The following is a 23,611-nucleotide window of genomic DNA, read 5'->3' as shown; positions in this document are numbered from 1 at the left end:
GAGGATTGATCCCACTATGGTGAAAGGAGATAATACTATTCAGCTGAAGAGAATCATTATTTTGCTGAAGAGAATTAATATTATTATTATGTTTAAAGACAGTTTACTGAACTTTGTTGCAAGGTAGTTACACTAGTTCCTCGTGATAAATTTAAATTGGCCGCATATGACATCTCAATCTTCCTTTTAGTAGCATCAACATTCTATCCTTAGGAAGCAGCAATCATCGAAAGAGCCTGCAGAATTCGTAAGCTCAATGATTGAATAGATTATCTGAGTTTATTAGACTTACCATCCGTGTGGAGGATGCATGTTAGAGAGCAACCTTTTATCGTTTTCCCAATTCCAATATTAGCTCTGCGAAGCCAAAATTGGGTAAAGCAATAGCGTGGAGCTTGGAGCAATGAAGCAGAAGCGTGGACTCTTTCCTAGTGATGAATTATGACTTTTCTGATCAATGCCAGTATTAACATTCTTGTGTGTAGGAAACCTATCTATATAAGGAGAAGAAGAGTTTTCTTTTGAATCGTTGCATTGAAAGTGTTGGAGCTGTGGAGTTACATTGGTCATTGCTAGTTGAAGGAACCCAGAAGAGGCAAATCTTTGTGTCATAACAATGTATTTAAGAAATATAAATACGATTTTCTCTATAGACATACTGTCCGCAGCAGCAGATGATAAGGAGAGCGGGTGTAATTTGTCAATTGAAACCACAGCTTGTTGTCCCAATAGAGATGGAACACTGCGAGGAGCGCTTGAGGAGGTCTTGAATGTGGGCTTTCTTGGCTAAATCCAATCCAAATTTGCAAGTCTTGCCTTACTAACAGAAGAGCATATGAATTTGCAGCCAAGGACTATGTGGCTCAGCAGAATTGTTAAATTTCCGTGAGCTTCCGGATGCTTGGACTGTTCATTTAACACAAAGCAGCAACTCGACTTTGACTTGATAAGTGTGCCCGTGAGGACCTGCATTGAAGGAGAATAATTGTGAATAAAATCCATTTATCAATTCAAACGGATTTGAAGAAGCCATGAATGAATTTTAATATGGAAAATGTTTACATCAAAAGGAGTTCATTCTTCAACTCATATAGAGAAAGGTGTGTGTGTGAATTTCAAATTGGATTATGATTACAATAAGTAATGGCGGTTATGAAACCTGGCAACTTCCAGTAATGAAAACTATTCTAGAGAAATGAAAATTGTTCTAGAGATCATGGTTTGAGGCTATGCTAAGGTAACCATGCATGAAAGACTGGAGATATTTTATACTTGGTCATTTCTTCTATCCTTCGAGTTTTGTGTCTTTGGTGTGCCTGTTGTGAGCAAGCACATCTGCGTTGGAGGAGATTTACTGATGGACGGAATAGTAGCAGTGGGTACTAGCGGAGGTCTGCTCAAACTAGCTGCATGTAATGATTTTTCAAGTTCTTTTGATATGCGGAGGGTTTTCTAGAGTGATTCTTTGAATTGATCAGTAAATCGTGCAACTCGAATAGTTGCTTAAGATGTGCTTTTTGCAAGGAAGCAAGGCACCTTGGACTCTTAGAGTTTCATTTTTAATGACCCACAAATATTTTGGAGTCTATGTTCAATCCATCGTAGGACTCTGAGTCTCTAGCATTTAAAGTTGTTTATGCTGACAAACCTGCAACCATTGATTGGATTGCGTGGTTATATTCTCTGTAAACCTCTCTCTGGGGAAAGATGAAAGTTATGGTTCCTATGTTTTCCCACAAAAAAATATAGAAGTTCGTGCGATTGTGTTGATGTGTTGATAATGGAAACTGCCATTGAAGACTGCAAGATGTCTAGTAATGAAGGCTCGCCTCTTCGATGTACTGGAGTCTTGGTGGTGACTACAACAGAAGTCGAGATGCCCTTTGTCGTTAAGTCTCAGGTCTCCGCGGAAATACATCTCTAAAGTTTGTGCCATTGATGGAATTCTTGTTCTGAGACCTTGAGTTATTAATCTCACATGTTTTTTAAAGTGACATGCATAAATTTTATACAAATTGTGAGGGGTGTGGCTTTAGTGGAAACGTAATGGAAAGTGTCCCTTATAATAATGATAATGAAGTCATAAGTGAATTTTTTGTATTTGGAGTGACAAGTGAAAGTCATTATTGTAATTCAAAGTAATATTTTACTTTGAGAGCGATTGAGTCACTATTGACGGTTATTTTGAAGACAATTTGCTTCCAAAGTTTGCAAGTGTGACATTCTCATTGTTGGAGAAACTTCATTCACGATGTTGGGAAGGTGAAGGTTGATGTACTCCCATATTTAAATAAAAACATATATTTTTGGTGGTGATTGTGTCCTAGATCTACCTGAACTTGAATAAGGGGATCTTAGGTACACCATGTGTATGGTTCGCACGTGTGAAGGAGAGAGAGAGAAGTCTATTGGCTAGAGTTGAATTTTTGTTTTGGGCATTCATTGACCAACTTTGACTTGGAATATTTTGACTTGGTTTGACCACATTCTTTGACTGACTTGGAGGTTGAGCTAAAGGATACTTTGATCGAGAATTTATGGGCACTTTTACTAGATTGACCGTAGGTCTGAAGCTAGGGTTTGACCTCAAATTGACTTTGTGATTTGACTGAAATTGATGGTAGATTTTTGGATTGTTTTGATTGGGTCTGACTAACAACAAAGGCTGAATTTATTTTTGTTTTGACCGAACTATTTTTGGAAAGTTGACCATTGACTTTGAATGGTTGGGTTTTTTGTTAACTAATGTTGATTGTACTTTGTCAAGGCCAAAAATTACAGGACTGGTATTTTTACCAGATTTGACTTTATTGCTCATCATTGATTGGTTATTGGATTGTTGACTATGATAGTCAAGGCTTTGACCTTTGACTTATTTATGAATGTACTTGGACTATGTATCTTTGTTGAACATTCGATGAATATCTAATAGAAGAAGAATTTGGTAGGGTTTTCCCCCTCGTGGGGTTTTTCCCTAGTCTTTGACCTAAATATTTATGTCTCATTGATCTTGGTTATTTTCTATTGTGCATATTATTTATTGTTCTATCTACAATTGCTTATTTTTATTGGGTGATTGAAAATAAATTGGAAAAGTGAATGATACTAAAAGAAGAAATTGTTTAAGTGATTGTTACAACATAGAACATTGTAAAAAAATTAACAGCTCCAAAATCCCAACCTCCAATCCATCATCAAGCATTAGTGGAACAAACTAAACAACATGGAAGGGTTGGCCATGTTCTACCTACAAAGGAAGCTAAAGCACATTAAATATCAGCTCAAAACCTAGAATATGGAAAATTATGAGAAAGTTGTTGAGGAAAAACAGAATTGGAAGCCCAAATGGATTAGTTCCACTAGGGAGTCATACACCAAGGAAGATTATAGGAACTCATAAAGGAGGAATTTCATACTCTCACTCTACTTGAAGAAAGAAGGAAATAAGAAGAAATACTTTGGAAACAAAAATATAAAATTAGATGGTTGAAGGAAGGAGAGAGAAATACTACTTTCTTCCACAATTTGATGCTCTAGCATCGTCACCAAAATTGTATTTATTCTTTAAAAAACTAGGAAGGTTTCAAGGTTCAGGATCATGAGGATATGACTAATTCGTTGGTTCAATATTATAAATGTTGGGTGTGAAGATTGATTATCTTATTGATTCATAGGTCTCAGTCGTGTTGGACCCAGTTCCTAAACAAGTTGGCAACTCTGCTCATATGACAACTGTCAGGGGGGTCTAGGGGGTGGTGGGGGGTGATGGCTACTTTCAAAGAGACCCCCTAGCGAGGGTTTGGAGGCAGCACCCCATAAGCTAAAAATAGATGAAATTTTGCCTTGTAAAATACTGTAATTTGTAGTCAATCTAGGTCGTTCATTAGGTGGATGATTTGACAGTAGAAGTTATGTTAATTTAGGGCTTTTTTCCCTATAAGGCAACCCTCGATTTATATGAGGGAATTGTATTGTGGTTATGTATTTTTATTCTAGGAGAGAGAGAGAGAAGAGGTGGTGTGAGAGTGAAGAGGAAATTACAACGAATCTATTGTAGGTTGTGTCTCTTCATTTGATGGATAATATAAAAGAAAGGATTGGTTGTTTCTCCATGGGCATAACCCAAATTTGGTGAACCACATATATATGTGCCTCTCTTGTTTTATTCATTTCTGTATTTGTGTTTCTTCAATATTTTATGGGTTCCATTGCGCTGTAATATATAATTTCTAACAATAAATATTTATTATTTGACCCCAAGTTGTATTGCTGAGAAGATATATACAAAATAGTTTATCACAGTCTACCTCTGGTTACCAAAGATAAAAAAGAGGTTGTCTTAAGAGAGATATCTATTGAACAAGTGGAAGAGGTAGTCAAATATATGCCTCGAAACAAAGTATGTGGATTGGATGGCTTCACTATTGACCTTTTCCAGACCTATTGGTTAACAATCAAACATGATATCTAGCAAGCAGTGGAGGAATCATGGAGATCAAGGACCATCCTGAAAGCTCTTCATGCTAACTTCTTCACTTTATCTCACAAAATGGACATAGTTGATGACCTTAGCCGCTTTTGTCCCATTTCCTTATGTAATGTAATCTACAATGTGATCGACAAAATAATATCCAATCACCTCAAACCCATCCTAACTCAACTAATTTTAGTGGAACAAACTGGTTATGTGTAGGGGTGCCAAATTCTAGATTGTATATGGTTGCACATGAAAGATTCACTCTTTAAAATCGTCCAAGAAACTTGGCATGCTTATAAAACTTGATCTCTCTAATGCATTTGATAAGCTCAATTGGATCTATCTCTTTATCATTTTTCGCACCTTTAGATTTTACCCTAACTAGGTCTATTGGATCAGGAGCCTTACCTCTTTAGCCTTCTTCTGTATTTCTCTAAATGAATCGCCTATTGCACCTTTTTCCGCCTCTTGTGGTATCCAGTAAGGACATTTGATGTTGCATCTTCTCTTTACTATAGTGGTAGAGGGTCTTGGTCAAGCATTCAAAATTGCAATCAAGGAGAAAAAACAAAGGGAATGTGTCTATATAGTGACAATATCCCTGTATCGTACCAACATTTTTTGGATGATACCTTGGGTATGGGCATTCCCACTATTCAAGAAGCTAAAGGATTTTCTCAAATTCCAAAGAAATCCTCTCTTGCCTTAGGTATGAACATAAGTAGAGCTAAATCTCATGTTTTTCCTTTAATATGCCTTTGGTTGTGTAGAAACATATTACAAATATTCTTGGTTTCCGAATCAACAAATTTCCAGCAAAATATGTGGGAGCACCACTTGTGGATAATTCCCTCAAACTTAGTCTATGGGTAGATCTCATTAGCATATTCAACAACAATTTAAGCATATGGACCTTCTGATTACTAAAGTCGGTAGGAAGAAAAGTCCTCCTTAAGTCGGTTCTATAGGCTTTGCCCATATATTTATGCTCTCCTTTGATGGCTCCATCCTCCATCCTTGACTCAATCAAGATCCTACAGTGATATTTCATGTGGGGAGGAACAAAATTGGAAAAAAATGGGCATTTATAACTTAGATAAGATATTCATATCCAAACTAAAGGGAGGTATGGAGCTAAGAGATCCTTCAACTTTAGCTATAGTTCTAGGAGCCAAAATATGGTGTCATTAAATCCAAGGAGATCAATACTTTTGGAAATTTATTTGGATGAGAAAATATACAAATCACATTCCTATTGGGAATCTCATAAGAATTGTTTTCTCCCTAGTAGGCTCCTTCATTTTGAATCTAGTAAAAAAAAGGAATGCATTTGATATAATAACACTACTTATAGGAAATCTTTGATGGACAAATGACCATGTTTTTGAAGGACTCAATGCAATAGCTCCCAAAATTCCAAGACTAAACTGACTTAAGGGATTTTCACCTCCACATGACTTCCCAAGGCCTTCACAAAGTCAAATATTATTTGGATGCCTCTAACTCTAATCCAACATGGAGATAATGGCTAATTTTGAGGGAATGGAACCCTAAGCCTAAGGATGCGACTTGTTCAATTTTTTGGTGAAAGCTTCAACAAATACTCATCTCGATATAAAATATAGCAAATAAAATGTGATGGGATTATGAACGAAGTGGTCCCTCTTCCATCTATGAGTCATATAGTCTAGAAGTGGGTTTCAAGGAATATCTAAAAGATTCCATATGGAGTTGCATCTGGCAGAGAAATCCACGTCCAAAAGTTTCCATATTCTTATGGCTCATAGTTCAAGGGAAAATATTAATTTGGGACAACATTCATAAATGCAAACATTTGGGCCCCTCCCTCTATTCTATGTTCCTTAAAGAAGCTAAAAATGTTGGAGCACCTCTTCAATAGTTTCCTCCATTCCAATCATCTATGGGGTGATCTAGAAGCTAGCATGAAGAGATCAAACCGTGATCTATCTAGTATCCCTTACACCATTAACAATTGGAGTGCTCAAGCATTTAATAATCCTATCTTGAATTGCATATGGACTCTCCTTCTAAACATTCTCTTTTGGGCTATTTGGAAAGAGAGTAATCATTGCATATTTAAGAATTTCTCCCTCCCTCACGATTCCCTTTAGATCACAGTGCAAAGGAATTTAAAGGAATCAATTATCATGTAGTCTTGGCCATGTCAAGACTAGTAGGCCTCAAGCAAGGATGCCCTGCTACTTTAGATTTGGTTCCCTACTCCGAGTCATGATTTCCCCCTCTCTTCTCCCTCCTACAATGTGTATTCCCTCCTCTTGGAGCCTTCCTCCCCCTAATATTGTAAGGTTCAATTTAGACGGTGCTTCAAAAGCAAACTCAAACAAGGTGGGCTATGGAGGTATCTTCAGGGATCATTTGGGATCCCTTGTCTACATTTATTCAAGATTTATGGTATATAACAGTAATAATGCAGCAAAATTGAAATCCTTGGAAGAGGGGTTATTGATTGCCCAAACTCAAGGCTACATAAAACTATGGTGAAGGGATATTATCAACTCCTTATAAACATGATATGCAATATCCTACATGACATCAAGATCAGAAAAATATTCATAGTTGGAGACTTGAAATCCTACTCATATGAGTAGCATCTCTCCTTCCTTCCATTCCTGTGATCATCCCTAATTAGAAGAACTAGAAATAAAATCGCAAACAAGTTAGCCAATCAGGGATGTGTCTCGTCAACTCTACAAATATCCTCCTCACATTAATCCTTTGAAGACTCTCCCCTCAAGCAAGAATGTTGGACCATATCTAAGGATGGAAAATCTCCCTAACTAGTCTCTTTCTATCTTATTCCTTCATTCTCTTTTTCTATATCTCTCAGTCTATAACGAAACTATCTAGCCTAGTTTTAGATTTTGGTTTTTAGTTTTTATATCAAAAAGTAGAAATATGCCATTTGATCTTTTGAAAAGGTTGAGATTTTGGTTTCGCCCTAGTCTTCCTAGTGAAAAACTGCTCGGAACTCCATAATTTAATATGTACTTCATGTTTTCATGAAAGATAAAATATTTACTCCACACAACAACAACAAAAAACTCCATGGAATATTCTAGAATATCCTTAGTAATAACCATAGATAAAAAGTTGATATTTATCTCCAAAATAGTTATGCATTTTATACTCTTTTAATTAAATTGATTCATTTAAAAAATGGCATATGAACAAGCATCATATGAAATGAGTTATGGTTTTTTGAGCATGTGGTATTGATAAGTATTGGTCCATGGTATTGTAACAAAATATAATGACAAGTTAAGAATCTCCATGGTTAAGAATATTGTTAAATGTTTTGTTTAAATGTATGCATGTTTAACTCCTATATTAATTCTTTTTATAATTAATAATAATGATAATTTAAAATAAAGGTATAATTTAGTTGATTTTTCTGATTTTTTAATTTTTAACAATGTGAAATGTATCATCAAATAAGTGTTTTGATGATTATTATGGATTGGTTCCTATGGCATTTACCAATCATTTAATTTATGATGCTAGTTTTTAAAAGTATAAGTATTATACATCTTCGCGCTTGAAAGTGAAAATATAAGCTTTTTTTTTTTCATTTGTCTTTCTCTAGAGTTGATATAAAATTATGTTACTTCACAACATTAAAATATTTTCTTTATCATTGAGAGTGAGAGTGAAATATGCTTACATCTCCTTGATTAGTTGTAATATCAACAATGTTGAGAGTGGAATTAATAATGTTTCATAATGCTTTTAATTGAAACGAACCAAGTATGTACATTCATTTTTATTACATCAATAGGTGTGTCCATTTTGGAATAGAGCTCCTAGGATTTTAATTTACTTATCAATAATTATTAGGTGGATGGTAAGGATTTAACCTCCATTGAATTTTCTAGAATATTAGTAGTACTAGTTACAAACGAAAAGTTGAACTTTGTCTCAAAAGTAGTTATATATTTTTTGTCCTTTTAAATAAATTGATTAATTAAAAAAAAACTTTATATGAACATGTGTCATATTGTCAAGCCCTCATTCATGAGCGCTCGTGCATGTCACTTGTTGGGCGAGGCAGGCTTCACACGATTTGCGACGATTGTGAGACATTTCAAGGTTTCTTAACTAGGCAAGTTGAGACAAGTGCACCCATGTTTGAGTTGTCGTTGATACGAGCATGCTCGACTTGCAATAGATGAGAAGAGCATGCCCAAGTGCGAGGATATGATTTGGGGATGAATGAGCTCAATTGCTAAGCGCTCGCCCAAATTTTTGGTTTCCAATGCAATGGGGTGAGTCGGCTTGGTCGTTCCAACCAAGCAACCATATTTTGATCATATGAGATGAGATGGGTCAGCGTCATGAGATGTGTTGAATGGTGTTGTCATTGATGTCAAGTAAGTCTTTTAACACTTTTAATATACGTCAATGAATTTCATTAATTGGAAGCTCAAATGGACAAGAAGACTTGGAAGGAAGAGAAGGAAGCCCAAAAGTTTATAAGCCCCAATGGTATGGTCGTGATGCACCACATTTGATGAAGAAAATGAATGTGAAGGACAATGAATTTGCAAGGAAAACCATCATCAGTTGATTGTACTCATCACGGTGTTTCTAATGGTAGGTGGCACACCATGTAACTCCTCACTCTTGAGGATATTTGCCTTATCAAAGTAGAATCCCAATAGTGTGGTCATGGTGCCCAATTTGAATGATGAAAGGTAGTTTTTTGTTTGGTCATATTTGGCATTAATATTTAAGAAACACTTAAATAATTTATATGGGCCTTGAACATAAGTGAATAAATTCATTGTGAAAATAGCCTCAAAGGAAGAATATGGGTCAACCCATAAAAAGTAAATTTATTCTTGCTTATAAATCAGGTTGGATCCTCGTTTAATGGGTTTTTGGGCAAGATGCCCTCCAACCTCCCCCCCCCCATCATTCCCCTTCACATTGTATATATATGGGACACTCGTTGCCCTCCTAAAGATATCATTCAATCTTATTGTTTTTGTGATTAATCTCTCTGAAATTCCTAAGGCCCGAGTAGTCAGACACAATAGAAGAAGAAGGTCGATTTTCTAAGGGGTTTGTGGGCTTAATTTTTGCATCTTCCTGTGATGGTTCTTCGTTGGGTAGAAATATTTTTTGAGGCTTTTCAAAGGTTAATATTAAGCTATTTTTTGGCCCTTTTCTCAAAAATAATTCCATTGCCTCTGAGGCCTATTTTGGCCTTTCTCTTGAGCCTATTTCTAGCCCTGTTCTAGGGAAATCTGAAGCTAGTTTTCGGCCCCCTCCTAAGGCCATTTTATGAGCTACAATTAGTTCGTGTCTAAGACCATTTTTTGAGGCACTTCCTAAGGTAAATCCGAGCTTATTGTGGGCACAAATTCTATTTTTCTATGGCATAAATTCAGCACTTTCAAGGATGAATTTAAGGAAAAAAGTAAGAGGCATACTTTGCTTGCCTGTGGTTTTTTCTAAGAATAATTTTGAAGCCAAACTTGTAAGACAAAGACTTGTTGAAAAAAAACTCCAAGTTGGTCATGATCAATTTTTTTATAATGTTTAAAGCTTAATTAGAGCCATGGTAGCAAGCCATATCGTTGTCAGAAAGACTTAATTAGTGTGATTCTCAGTGAAGAAAGATTAGTCTTGTTAGTCGCAGAAGAAAGAGATCATTAAGAGGTTGATATAGGCCTACTTTGGTAGCATAAAGAATGTCTTCTTAAGGTGCAGAAGAAGGTCTAATAAGGCAGCCTTTTGAAGCATTTGTAAGAAATTTGGGCTTGTTTGAAGGTACAAGAAAAACAACATGGTACATTTTTCAAGGTCATATTTTGGGTTTGAAAAATATAAGCAAGAATATTATGTTAAGTATCAATATTGAGGACCATATTTTGAGCTTGTCATAATAAAATCAGTGATAGAAGGAAGATTACTCAGTGGACAGTAGACATATCCTTCATTTGATATCCGAGTATTCAAAGGGTATATCTAAAGGGTACACATTGATATCTAATATAAGAAGGATACCTAACTCAGATCTTATTCATACTTCATGTGTCAAGTTTCATGTATCACTCCAGACCTCCTTCTTAAAGTATTGTATTATGAACTATGAGCCTTGCATTAAAAATTTATTTTTCTATATCTTTCTAAGAGTTATATCAATAATTGATAAAGTTATATACAAGGGTTATTGATCTATAAAGGCATACCTATAGCAAGAAAATATGAAAGTTAATCTCTACAATGCATTGAATTGATTCATTGTCATTGTTTATATATCCTAGTTGATTATGGACCTACAATGACTACTAGGTATTAAAGATATGGTATAAGGCTAAGTGTGATTATGTATAATAGATAATATATTGTGATTTTTATCTTGATTGAAAAGTAAGTGTTGGTTAAAGATATTTAGGGTTTATAGTTGAAGCATAGAGCTACTATGTATCATTCAAGGACTAAATTGTTTGTGGCCTATTATTATTGTTGAGACAGAGATCATATTGTTGTTCCAAGTTTCTAGGGTATATTTCATTGATATAAGAAAAGTTAATATCCCTTGTGATTTAATGATCTTATGTTTCCCAAGGCAATAATTGAGACAACTTAAGGTTGGTTACAGAAAATATTTGTGGCACATTTGGATTATACATGTGGGAAAGACCTAGAAGTGACGTGATTTCACATTATTGACAACAGAGATAGGAGTGGTATTAACAGTTGTGTTATGATGGTGTTATGATAGTATAGTGACAAAGAAGAGGAAGTGTAGCAGTGGTATGAACAATAGAGACACCAAGGTTATTGACTTATTAACAACAATGATTACAGCAGTGAGTGTAGTAGTTAATCAACTGTAACCAATGTGATCTATATTATTTTTATCTTTTATTTTAAAAGTGGAAAGGTGGTGCAAGATAAATATTGAAGTCTTCTTTAGGTTGGAGCCTAAGAACACTTCAGGGTGGCAGGGTGGTGCTAGGGTAGCAGATTGATGTTACAAGTTGTTAGAGCATCCTTTCAGTTAGAGCTGATAAAGCAGGGTGTTGGAGCATCCTTCCAGTTGGAGTTGGTATTAAAATTGTTAAAAAGTGCCCAATATTGATTCACCCCCCCTGGTATTGGTAAATATTCCAACAAGATGATGGGGTTGGCATACATATGGACAAGTCAACTTGAGGATGTGAAGGGTCAACCAATTGAAGAGACGCATCAGTTAGTTCGAATATATCCCTTTGAATGTCCATGCGACATATATAAATAAACCAACCATGGAGTGAGTTAGAGGGGAGAAGAAACCAAGCTTGATTGTATTTCATAATACATGGAGCAACAAGACAAAGCGTGTGGGGTGTGAAATGTCACAACCATAGTTCTATTTCACGTAGTGGGAGTAGAACCACATAAGGGTTCACTCTACTCATACACGGGTAGAGTGAGAACTGAACCAAACTAAGTAGAGGTTTAGGAGAGGACTTGCACACCGTATGAAGGGAGATAACAAACAAATTTTGGACTCTTGTTTGCAGCATTGGGTCAAGCAGGTTGTTGCCTATATTACTCTACGACATCAGTGTGATGTATGTTGAGGACTCCATCTGTGAACAAAAGTTAGTGTGGATCAAAGACCTTGGGCTACGTTGAAATTTGGGGTTCATTTTTGGGGAAACCACCTTTTCTTGTTGTATTTTTGTAGCATTGTAATTTTATTTCTGGGAGCACCTAAGGTCCCCTCCTTACATATATTGGTGTACATTTTTATGAGCATTGTTGTATTGCATATATGTCAAAAAGATTGTAGCATGATAATGATGATGTTAATATGATGATTGAACTTTTTGCACATGTGATGGATGTAAATTGAAGTTAAGCATTATACGCGTGTTATGATTGCATGTTGGATTCCTTAAATATAATATATATAACGTGTGAATAGAAATATAAGTGTTAGAGGCATATCATAGGAGTCAAGTAATCGTAAGTTGGTCACTACCATTGGGAGGAACCTTGTAGGTGCCACGCGCTCAGAGGGCCTATATGTACCTTAACTCAAGGAGCACTCTAGGGGCGTGACACATGAACGTGAGTGGATGGTTTTCTCAAAATTTGGTATTAGTAAGCGATGGTATTGGCCCATGGTATTGCAATAAAGTCAATTTATAGATTAAAAATTCCCATGATAAAGTGGGAGTGAGTATCCATGGCTGAGAATCTTGAAATTTTTTAATGTATATATGTTTAACTCATATATTAAATCTTTTTATAATTAATAAATTAATAATAATAATAATTGTGACATGCTCTACAACCTAATATTAGAGAGATGTATAGATTTAATATAAGTACGTCAACATTTTTTAAATGTTGGCTCTATTACACATTACATCCAATTTGAATATACTTATTCACTGGGAAAAAAACCCTATATTTGTTTCAAATTTCACGAGCCCAAGTTAATCCATGTGATATTCTTCAAATGTGCATCCATCTTTGAAGTTGACTCTATGATTTGTTTTCTCTTTTTACATTGAGCAATTGGTGACCACGTCTCTATTATTTGAATTCCCTCTTCACAAATGACATTCATGTCTTCAAGCCAAACCCTTGCATTCTTAATTCATTCTCTTGCATCATTACCTCATTTGATATCATTGATCTCACCGCGTATATGCATAATGAGATGATCAATGTTTCCTGTTAGGTCTTTCAAAGATCGTGATATTCTCTTGCATCATTACCTCATTTGATATCATTGATCTCACCGCGTATATGCATAATGATATGATCAATGTTTCCTGTTAGGTCTTTCAAAGATCGTGATTTTTTCTTGACGTTAGGAAGCATCTCAGTCTAGAAAAACATTACCAGGAATGAAAAGGTTATGTCCCAACCAACAATTCCATAAATGAAATCACTGGCTGGAAAATAGTTGGATCGTGTAGATATTGGATGGTGTTGAGGCTTGTCTAGCCGTATTTTCTTCAATCACTGTGAAAGTATGCACTCCAACTAAATCAGAGGAACCAGTTTCAAATGTTTCTCAATATTTGAAATTAAATCGGTAACAGCTTTGCCCCTTCGATGACGAGAAAAAATATTTAAATTATGAAAAATTATCCTTACCCTTCCACCACTGTAGATTCTTAGCGGACAAACTGCTGCAATTGTTTATCCCATTCATTAATGTGAGATGGGGAAGAAAATTGCTCCTTGACACGCTGGAGAGAATTTTGTTCAACTTTTTAACTGTAGCAACCATATTTTTCAGAGATTTCAGAATCCTTTTTTAGAGAGAGAGAAAACATCATACTTTCATTCAAGAAAATAAAATTTGATACATATTCTGTAATTTTACCATATCATGATTCTCTGTATCAAAAAAATTTCAGCAACGACTCAAAATTTGAAAAGATTTCCCCTCTAAATATCTATGTGTCTACTAGTACTTTTGGAAATCTACATAACATAAAAATTCTTCTAATTTGTTACCTTCATAGCATAATATAGTTCTACTAAAAAACAAAATTTTCTTCCTGAGGATAAGAAAGATAACATAAAACTAAATCAAACTAAAGGAATGATTCAAAAAATGCGTCGAGGAGGGCCATCAATGGTTGAAGCACCTTGAACTATTTAGAAGGTCATTGTCAAAAGCTGTGTAGAACATCTTTCCTGGGGGATGAGTGCATCCCATATTAGACAAAAGGTTTGTCTCTTGATTTTTTTCTCTATAGACATGTCTGAAAGACACTTTTTGAAAGGATCTTATCAAAACTCTGATGCGTTGCATCCAGAAAAAGGAGAGAGGGTTGTATAAAAGAAGATTGTTATTGGACCTAATCCATTATCATTTTTAAATCACCAAAAATAGCGAAATCCTCAATGGTGAACTAGTTAGTACATGTAAGTTCCCCCCACAGAGCTAAAAGCTCGGCTCTATTGTTAGACCTAGAGCCACTGAACCAACTGAAATGGTAGGAGTTGTCAGGATTCACAACTAAGAAGACCCCACTATCGCATACCATGTTAATGTGTAATGTCCCATTTAGAAAATTCTCAAGATTGTTCAACTCAAATTTATGGCATAAACTTCCTTGATTAAACCCAAATTTCACATTTATACCATAAATATTAGTAGCACAAAAAAGTAAAATTTGCAGTAAACCTAGAAATAACACGAGAAATAGAAATAATGCAACTTTATTTAGTTACTGCGAAAGATTACATCCAACTCACCATAATAAATAGTTGCATTAATGGCCGCTATAAAATCTATTACAATGTTGGAGCAACCTCCAAAATAAGTTTGGAATCAATAATCACCCCTGTGAATTTTGGATGAATTCAACAAGGGGAGAGATGAGTACTCGCCCACTTTCACTATATCACCTGAGGGTTTCCGTCTTGGGGCTAGTCTTGGGGCTAGTGTTGAAGTTGGGAACTCTCGGTTCCCCAAACCTCTCCACAAGAAAAATACTCAACTCCAAAATATCCCAAATTATTGACACTATAGATAGATCTCCAAGCCTCTAGAAGCATCTTATTTTATTATTTTATTATTATTCTAGAAGCTCCTCCCTTGACTTTATCTTAAGTGATTTTTTAATTTTATTTTATTCAGTTGTCACTTTTGGCTTTTTTCCTCCAATTAATTATTTTCCCCATTTTTAATTAAATGACTAATTAAAGTCATTTTTAAGCTAGGAAAATGGTAAATCACCCACCATACTCTCTATGGCCACCGGAAATCACTTCTCAGCACCCCATCTTGTAAATTTCTCATTTTGGTTCCAACAAGATATTACACTAAGGTGTTCCGTCAAATATTTCTCTCATAATGCCACCTTGAGCGTAATTAATTAGTTATGCGCAATAATAACCCCATTTTACAGAAATTATTAAAAATCCACGGAACCAGAAACAAGTTGTGTGGAACTACTCATGATGATGAATATGCTAAGAGAAATTCATTGGATCCCTCAAAAACTCCTCAAAACTCCCCCGAGACCCCCGATGACATAATCATGCTCGGTTACCTTGTCATCTTGTGCCTTGAAATCCACCCTCGATGTACTATAGAGGAAAATAAAAATGGGGATATGGCAAATCCTCCTACCCCAATATTGCTTTCCCTCAAGCAATCTGTATATGTCCATTGCAGATGCATCTAAAAACTGATACCAAGATCCCATATGAACCATTGTGCTACATCATGCATCTTGCTAACCAAACATGAATGGGTCCCTCAATACCTGGACCCCAAACAAGTTGCTGACTCAACCCGCCATCAATGGATCCACCTAGATCCCAAAGCTACCATAGCCAAGCATCCTCATCTATACCCCATGCCTCTGGTTGTGCTTTGTCTCTGGCAATATATGATGCTCCATTCATAGAATACCAACTCATCACCTCTCTCCAATCCAACCGTTAGCATAGGTCGAGGTCAACCCCACTATGTTGATGCTTGGCTAGTGCTATTGGAAAGTTGATGAATTGGTGGTCCACATCCCATTGCTAATTAAAACATGTAGAATCCCTCACACCTAAGGTCCCCTACTGTACTGAGCCCCTAACTAAGAATGATTCCCTATTAGTATGATACAAACTCATGATCTCTCGCTAATCCATCCTATGGGAAGTATCGGATGCATGGGTACTTGTATATGGAACAAGTTCACTATGTTTCCCCATGCCCAACTCATGCAGATCTTCTTGGTCGATAAAAAATATGTCTAAGAAATTCAACCTCTCTCTATATAATGGGCAGAAGTGGGAAAGTCATGTTGCAAGCCATGTCTATGTACTCCTGGAGAGGGTTGTTGTTTGGAAATATTGCAGCTTTGTTGGCTACCAGTGCACCTATATGCACCTCATCAATGGGTAGGCCAAAAGATGGATGCACCACCATCTGCAAAAGATCATCCCTCATCTGACCAGAAACTTAACGCTTCTCCAGTTTACCAACCTCCTATAAAACTATCTTGTCAAGCTCCAGCACCTCGGATGACAAGTGTCTGAAAGAACTAACCTTGTTGGTTGTATATTCATATGTTTTCTCATCATCAATGGTTGACCCTAAGGGTTGCTCATCCTCCTCCAACATGGGCTCAACATGAGTTGCTAGATGACCCTTGAAAAATGGCACATCATGCACATTGTGCATATCATCCTCCTCATCCGAATCATGCTCCACCATATGTTTCCCATGTTGAATCGTCACTGGTGACTCATCTTCCTGAATGTCTCCCGTGAGGTCTACTGACTACTCATCATACACATAGGAATATATATCCAGCCTGTTGAAATATGGCAACAAGAATATTCCAATTTAATTTGTCCTTGAATTAAATTGTGAATTAAAATCGAATTTAGTCTTAACAGCTACTTGGAAATAATTTATTTATTTATTTTAAATTAATTAGTTGGAGAAATTCAAGTTAGAAGTCTTTCTGAAGTCATGCAAGAGTTATCCCTTAAATTAAGGAGATAAGATTGAGTTATATTTGAGTTGTAATTAGTTAAATTAGTTTACTGAGTTAAGTCCAGTTAAATTAGTTCCAAAATGTTTGAGGAACTAATAGCGAGTTAACAGTCAGTTGTTGCATTAATGCACTCAACTAGTGCTACTCCAGTTAACTGAAGATTCCCTCATCAGAAACTCATGCATGTCTATTCTGAGAAAGACCCAATTGAGATTAATGTTCAAGGACAGTGTAATATCAGTTGTATGTGTTTTCTCATGGAGAAAACTCATGCATGCAGTCAAGGATTTATCCTTGAGGATTGCGCAGTTTTTGAGGATTGATCATCCACTTGGTAATAGGAAATTAGCCACAAGGAATGGCGCAAGGAAATAGGAGCTTGGAGGGAAGAAAGGAAGGCTGGAGAGAAGCCAAGATTGCCTATGAGCATCTGTGAGGATTGTACTGAGAGCTGGCTAGCTGTGAGAGCTAAGGCTTTGTATAATTCTTATGTATTTCCACCATGTATGATAATACAATAGTGTAGGGTTTTTAGCTAAGGCTTTCCCCAAAGTATTTTCATCTGTATTGTGTCGTTGATTCTTCTTCTTCTGGTTATATTATTCAGCTCGATCTTTAAGCTTCCACAAATTGATAGTAGAAGTAGGTTATAATATTCTGCTTTGATTTATATTGCATTATCGGGTTAACCTACCACTAGATTTTCTACATGATATCGGAGTTGTGAAAAGTATACTGAGAAGAGAATTCAAAGTTTGATGTTCGAGGTTGCAGGTGCAAATCGAATTCATATCATACTTCAAGGTTGGCAAATGGCGTTCTATGGCTTGAGACTCGAGTATGCCTTGGAAGGTAGCTCGAATTACATAGCATGGAAAGATAGAATGGAGGTTGTATTAGAAGACAATGGCTTGAAGGAATTCATTGATCAAGAAATCCCAAAGCTCGCTTCAACTAATGCACAAGAGTTGGCTGAGTGGAAGAAGTGTGTGGCGAAGGCGAGACGGATCATCCTTGAGGGAGTTCGAGACCATAGTGTCTCGAGTCTCCATGGGAAGGATACTCCATTTTAAACGTGGAAGACATTGAAGGACCTCTACCATAATAGTAGCGACTAGAAGAAATTGGCGCTCAAGGATATGCTTCGAAGAATCAATATGGAGAAAGGCGATACTATTTCCACATATCTGAACAAGCTCACCACCTACAGAGATGAGCTTTGCAGTGTGGGAATAACTACTTCCGATGATGATATGGTGAGCCTCGCTCTCCTTGGCCTTCCAAAGAGTTGGAATAGCTACCAGGACTTTGTGAATGGAAGGGAGAAACTACCGGATTGGGAACGATTGTGGTCGGATCTTATGCAGGAGGAGATCAGGAGGAGCACACGAAATGGTTCTACATCCAAGAATGATGATGAAGAAAATCTGGCCTTAGCAAGTAAGGCAAGGAAAGGGAAGGGGAAGGCTTCCCATTTCAAATCGAATTCTTCTCATAGAGGGAAGAAGGGTGACATGTCTAAAGTAAGATGTTTTAATTGTCACAAGATGGGACATTATGCGACTAATTACCTATCGAACAAGTCCAAGAAGGGATCCTCAGAAGGATCGGAAGGTGAGGCATTAACCTCTCAGTTCGAAATGGACTTTACCCTCATCGCATGCATGGTGTCATCGATGATGGGTTGTGTCTAGGATCTTGACAATGGAGCCTCATTCCACATGACTGGTGATAAAAATATATTCAGTGCCTTGGAGGAGAAATACCTAAAGATGCGCATAGAGATGGGTGACGATGGAAGGTATAGTGTTTCAGGAGTGGGCACAGTTTCTTTTCAGAGGGAGCATGGATTTCTTCTCACCTTGACAGATGTGATGTATGTGCCTGGATTGAAGAAGAACTTGGTATTGGTCACGATGTTGGAGGAAAAAGGCTACAGTGTTGCCTTCAGTAAAGGAAAGGCGTTCCTAAGACACATAGACATGAGTTAGACCAAGAGGATAGGGATTCGGGTGAAGAATCTCTATAAACTAGAGGTAGATGATTGTGCAGCATTGAGTACGAAAGAAGAATTGGTGCAAAGCCAACACATTGGCAAGTTGTGGCACAGGCGGTTGGGCCATTTGCATCATGGGGCTTTGAGGATAATGCAGCAAATATCTAGAGGACTTCCCAAAGGTAAACTTGAGCAAGTTGACACATGCAAAGGTTGTACCTTGGAAAAGTACACCAAGTCTTCCTTTCATGATCGAGACAGTCAAGCAGAGGCTATCTTAGAGCGAGTTCGTACTGATTTGTGTGGACCATTCTCGATGGCATTCACAATGAAGTAAATGTGTTATGTGATTTTCATTTATGACTATTCTCATAAATGCTGGATCTATTTCATGCAGAAGAAGGACCAAACCTTCACAAAGTTTTGTGATTTCAAAGCTTTGGTCAAGAAAGAGTCAGGGAAGAAGATCAAGGTCTTGAGAAGCGACAACGGTGGAGAATATGTCTCTCAAGAGTTTAAGGACTTATGTGTAGTGAAAGGAATTAAACGAGAGTTGACGGCACCTCATAACCCATAGCAGAATGGGGTGGCCGAGAAGAAGAACGGGACTATTGTAGGGGCAGCACAGGCAATGCTGCATGACCAAGGCCTACCACTTCACTTGTGGGTTGATGCATGCAACACAGTAGTCTATTTGCATAATAGAAGCGCGCCTCGCATACTTGGGATGAAGACACCAGAGGAAGCTTTCTCCGGAAAGAGACCAGATGTGGGTCACTTCAGGATCTTTGGCTCATCGATATATTGCCATGTGACAAAGGATGCATGGAAGAAGCTTGAACCGACAGCAGAGTTGGGGATATTTGTGGGGTACACTAATACACCTCACAACTATCGGATGTACTTGCCTACCAGTCGAAGGACAGTGGTTCGTATAGATCTTAAGTTTGATGAGCAGAAGGCCATGCGAGTTTCCCTTAAGAGGGAGCTCCAACTACAAGTTGTGGAGTAATTGTTGGTTCCTAAGGAGGAGGAACCTCAGACTAATTCGGAGTAGTTGCATGCAGAGGTTCCAAGAGTGGAGACATCCACTCAAGCAGAGTCTTCCAGAGATGGACGGAAGCACACAAAAGAAGCTGACATATTTTTAGAGGATGTGAGAGAGAATGTGGGAGAACCATCTTCTCAGTGCATATAGAGGAGGTCACCTGAGAGGTACACTAGATACGTGGCCCTTGTTGGGGAATGTGTTGCGATCGAGCCATCTTCCTTTGAGGAAGCAGTGTAGCAGCCGATTTGGGTTGATGCTATGGTGGAGGAGTATGACTCCATAGTTCGTAACAGTGTTTGGGACGTGGTTCCGAAACCGAAGAACAAGTCAGTTGTGAGTTCTCGTTGGCTTTACAATGTAAAGCAAGCTGTTGATGGTAGTGTGGAGAAGCATAAGGCAAGATTTGTTGCCCGTGGCTTTTCACAGGTCGAGGGGATTGACTATGATGAGACTTTTGTTCCTGTCACAAGGTACTCATCTATCAGATCTATGTTGGCACTATCAGCACAAATGGGTTGGAAGATCCATCAAATGGATGTGAAGACTGCATTCCTCAATGGCCAGATTGAGGAAGAGGTGTACATAGAGCAGCCGGAAGGTTTTGAGACCTTCGATCGTGAGTCACATGTGTGTCGACTCAAGAGAGTGTTGTATCGGCTAAAGCAAGTGCCTCGTGCTTGGTACACTAGGATAGACAACTACTTCATTGGGTTGGGATTCACAAAGAGTGAAGCGGATGCGAACCTATACTACATCATGGTGAAAGGTAAGCTATTGATCATCGTACTTTATGTTGATGATCTCATATTGACTAGTGATGATCGGTTGATCGTGTCTTGCAAGAAGGACCTTGCAAGAGAATTAGAGATGAAAGGCATGGGTCTCATTACTTCCTTGGCATGGAAGTGTGGCAGAAGGATGGGGAGTTGTTTGTGTCTCAAGGTAAGTATTCCAACGAGGTACTCAGGAGATTCCACATGGAGAAGTGAAAGTCCATGCAAACTCCTCTAGCAGGTAACTGGAGGAAAGAGGATGCTACTTCAAGAGAAGTGGTAGAGGCTGCTGTGTATAGGCATCTTGTGGGTTCACTGGTGTACTTAGTGAACACATGACCAGATTTGTGCTATGCGGTGAACCAGCTGAGACAAGCGATGGTTCAGCCTACCAAGATGTTTTGGAAGGAGGCAAAGAATGTATTGAGATACCTCAGAGGCACATCTCAGTATGGATTATGGTACAGACGGATAGAGTGAGTAAAGCTACAGGGCTTCACTGATGCAGATTGGGCAGAGAGTCCATCAGATTGTAAGAGCACATCAGGAGGTATTTTCAACCTTGGGTCGACAGCATTTTCTTAGTACAACAGGAAATAGATGTCGGTTGCACTCAGCTCGGCAGAGGCGGAATACATGGTTGCAATTCAGGCAGCATGTGAGGCCATCTGGATGGGGAAAATCCTAGTTGGTTTGTTTGATCAAAGGATGGATCCAACTGTGATCTATTGTGATAATCAGATTTTTATCAAACTCTCTCATAATCCAGTATTTCATGATAGGTCCAAGCACATCAACATTCAATATCATCATCTCAGAGACTGTGTAGCAAGGAGGATCATGTTGTTGCAATATATTTCGACAGAGGAGCAAGATGCTGACATTTTGACAAAGGCATTGTCAAAGTGTAAATTCAAGTTCCATAGAGATAGGATTGGGGTAGCAGATAATCCATTTCTTGTTGAGAGGGAGTGTTGAAATATGGCAACAAGAATATTCCAATTTAATTTTTCCTTGAATTAAATTGTGAATTAAAATTGAATTTAGTCTTAACAGCTACTTGGAAATAATTTATTAATTTATTTTAAATTTATTAGTTGGAGAAATTCACTCTAGAAGTATTTCTGAAGTCATGCAAGAGTTATCCCTTAAATTAAGGAGATAAGATTGAGTTATATTTGAGTTGTAACTAGTTAACTCAGTTTACTGAGTTAAGTCGAGTTAAATTAGTTCCAAACTGTTTGAGGAACTAATGGTGAGTTAACAGTCAGTTGTTGCATTAATGCACTCAACTAGTGCTACTCCAGTTAACTGAAGATTCCCTCGTCAGAAACTCATGCATGTCTATTCTGAGAAATACCCAATTGAGATTAATGTTCAAGGACAGTGTACTATCATTTGTATGTGTTTTATCATGGAGAAAACTCATGCATGCAATCAAGGATTTATCCTTGAGGATTGCGCAGTTTTGGAGGATTGATCATCCACTTGGTAATAGGAAATCATCCACAAGGAACATCACAAGGAAATAGGAGCTTGGAGGACAGAGGGGAAGGCTAGAGTGAAGCCAAGATTGCTTGTGAGCATCTGTGAGGATTGTACTGAGAGTTGGCTAGATGTGAGAGCTAAGGCTTTGTATAATTCCTATGTATTTCCACCGTGTATGATAATACAATAGTGTGGGGTTTTTAGCTGAGGCTTTCCCCAAAGTATTTTCATGTGTATTGTGCCATTGATTCTTCTTCTTCTGGTTATATTGTTCAGCTCGATCTTTAAGCTTCCGAAAATTGATAGTAGAAGTAGGTTATAGTATTCTGCTTTGATTTATATTGCATTATCGGGTTAACCTACCACCATATTTTCTACACGGCTTGTTGTTAAAAGCTACATATGACTACTCATGCTCCTCAAAGGAATCATCATAAGAACCCATGGACTCAACCATAAAATCAGAATCCTCATCCAGAAAGTCAAAAGGAACCTCCTCCTAATCTACCTCTGCCATCCCCTTTGTGTTAATCAAGCATGAGTGGTTTGGTCCCCAAGGTTCCTTTTAGATTAAGCAAAGACCCTTCCTCCTCAACTCATTCTTGTTGCATGGTCTACTAATCCTAATCAAACCCTCCCTGGTCAACTATCTTCCAAATAGACCAATATTTTTCTCAACCAACCTTTCGGCTAGTTCATAAGAAGTAAGTGAGACTATTTGTTCCTTCCTCCAAATGGCCAACAACTTGGATTGAAACTCTCTGCAAATGACCTCACAGTCTCCCATACATGAAGATAAAATGGTTGCATGCATGTTTTGATTGTGTCAAAATGATGTTTCCTAATGATGAAGAAGCATTGGAACATTTGGAGAATCAAGTCATCACACTTTAAGTCAAACATGATGTCATATGTTCTAACCATGGCCATGACTTCTAGAATCTCAAGCTTCTTCCCAAAGGTAAGACCCTCACTGTTATGCAAGTTCTGAAATGTCTCCACTATCAACCTGGAGACTCGCCTCATAATGTCATCATTATAAGGGGGTATAGGTGTGGTCAGCGTCATGATGTTGTTGAGACAGGAACCAACCAGATGTTTGACCCCTTCAAAAGGGGGCTCCAAATACTTGTGTTGTACTAAGGAAAACATGGTTGGATTTAGAGCTTAAATCAATCTCTTCCCATTTGAATGATCCACCTTGGGGAGGAGTGAAGCAAGTTCGTCCAACTTGAGAAGGGATTTTACTATAATCCCCATGAAACTCAAATCTATCCCAAGTGCATAGATTTTGGGTCTCATATCATGTTCTTT

The sequence above is a fragment of the Pinus tabuliformis genome, chromosome 9 (assembly GCF_031772625.1).
Source record: "Pinus tabuliformis cultivar Carrire ecotype Pingquan chromosome 9, CPIR1, whole genome shotgun sequence".
NCBI lineage: Eukaryota > Viridiplantae > Streptophyta > Pinopsida > Pinales > Pinaceae > Pinus > Pinus tabuliformis.
This window is presented reverse-complemented; position numbering follows the sequence as displayed.